The sequence below is a fragment of the Papaver somniferum genome, chromosome 4 (genome assembly GCF_003573695.1).
Source record: "Papaver somniferum cultivar HN1 chromosome 4, ASM357369v1, whole genome shotgun sequence".
NCBI lineage: Eukaryota > Viridiplantae > Streptophyta > Magnoliopsida > Ranunculales > Papaveraceae > Papaver > Papaver somniferum.
Window position 1 is genome coordinate 112,917,168 of NC_039361.1, and position 1,494 is coordinate 112,918,661.

General features: G+C 39.6%; 1 pseudogene; it reads right to left on the reverse strand.

Moving 5' to 3' along the window:
• Nucleotides 1-200: 200 nt before the first annotated feature.
• LOC113276765 lies at nt 201-300 on the reverse strand (annotated as a pseudogene).
• Between the last annotated feature and the right edge of the window lie 1,194 nt (nt 301-1,494).

A 1,494-nucleotide genomic window follows, 5' to 3' on the forward strand; every position in this document is an offset into this window, starting at 1 on the left:
TTTTGAGGAAATTTGTAGTACTCTAAGAATTAGAGGCTTAGATGATGATGCTTTGAAACTTAGGTTATTCCCATTTTCCCTGAAAGATAAGGCCAAGTCGTGGCTGTATAGTTTGGACTCCGAGTCAATTGAGACATATGAACAACTTACATCTGCCTTTTTCAATAAGTTTTTCCCTAGGCACAAAACATCGTCTATTAGGACGCAAATATGCACATTTTCACAACAAGAGGGAGAATCTTTATATAGGTATTTGGAAAGGTTCAATGATTTATTATCCCAGTGTCCTCATCATGGTTTAGAAAAGGTTAGGCTAGTTCAGATCCTTTATGAGGGTTTAGATTATTCCACAACGACCATGGTTGAGTCTCTATGCACTGGTGGATTTGAAAACCAAACTGTTGATGCGGCGATGGAATTTTTTAATGAAATCGCCGAAAAAACCCAGCAATGGGAAAATAGTAGGGCACCCCAGAAAACAATTCTTTTAAGTAGAGGAAACGTTAATAGGGTAGAAGGAGGCTATGAATCAGATGCCAAAATTGCTGCTATAGCAAAAAGGTTAGAAGCCTTAGAAGTGGGCCAGACTAGTGGTAGAGTGGAGCCTTTTTGGGAAGGCCAGAATATTGAAGAGCAGCCAATGCTCTTTATAATAACACTAGATTTGATAACCGTCAAAAGATTGACCCATATTCAGAAACCTATAATCCTGGTTGGAGAAACCATCCGAACCTTTCGTGGTCTAAGGGCCAAAGTCAAGGTCAGTTTAGTAATTCTAATGCTCCCCCAGGTTTTGGCTATACTAAGAATCCTTCAGGACTAGCTCAGTTTCAGAATCAGTCAGATAAGAAAATCCTAAGTTTAGAGGAATCTCTCGCCTTGTTAACTCAGCAAACTGCAAAATTCCAGTTATCCGTAGAACAAGTCTACAAGCTAGTAACAGGATAGGACAAGAAAATAGTCAGGCTATTTCCGAGTTAAAAACCCAGGTTGGTCTGATAAGTGATTCTTTGAGAGAAAAAGGTAAGTTTCCTAGTCAAACACAACCCAACCCTAGAGGAGTTCATGAATTAGGTGCAAAACCATCGAATCAATTGAATGTTTAGAACCCTTAGAAGTGGTAGAGTTGTAGACAATAAGGTAACCATGCCCGATAGTGAACATACTGTAGTTCACCCCTCAGGATCTCACCTCTCAGGACCAGTAGCTGAAGAGACTGATAAAGTTTCTGATGATGTGAATTCGGTTCCTGAAAGGTCTGATTTTAGGCCTAGAGCCCCATTTCCTCAGCTATTAGTACCAACAAAGAAGGAATCGAACTTTAATGACATAGTGGAGGTTTTTAAGCAAGTTACCATAAACCTTCCCTTATTAGATGCAATTAGGCAAATTCCTGCTTATGCCAAGTTCCTTAAGGATGTGTACGCGAAAGCGAAAACTTAGCGTCCATAAGAAAGCCTTTTTAGCTAGTCACGTAAGTTCAATCATTCAGAA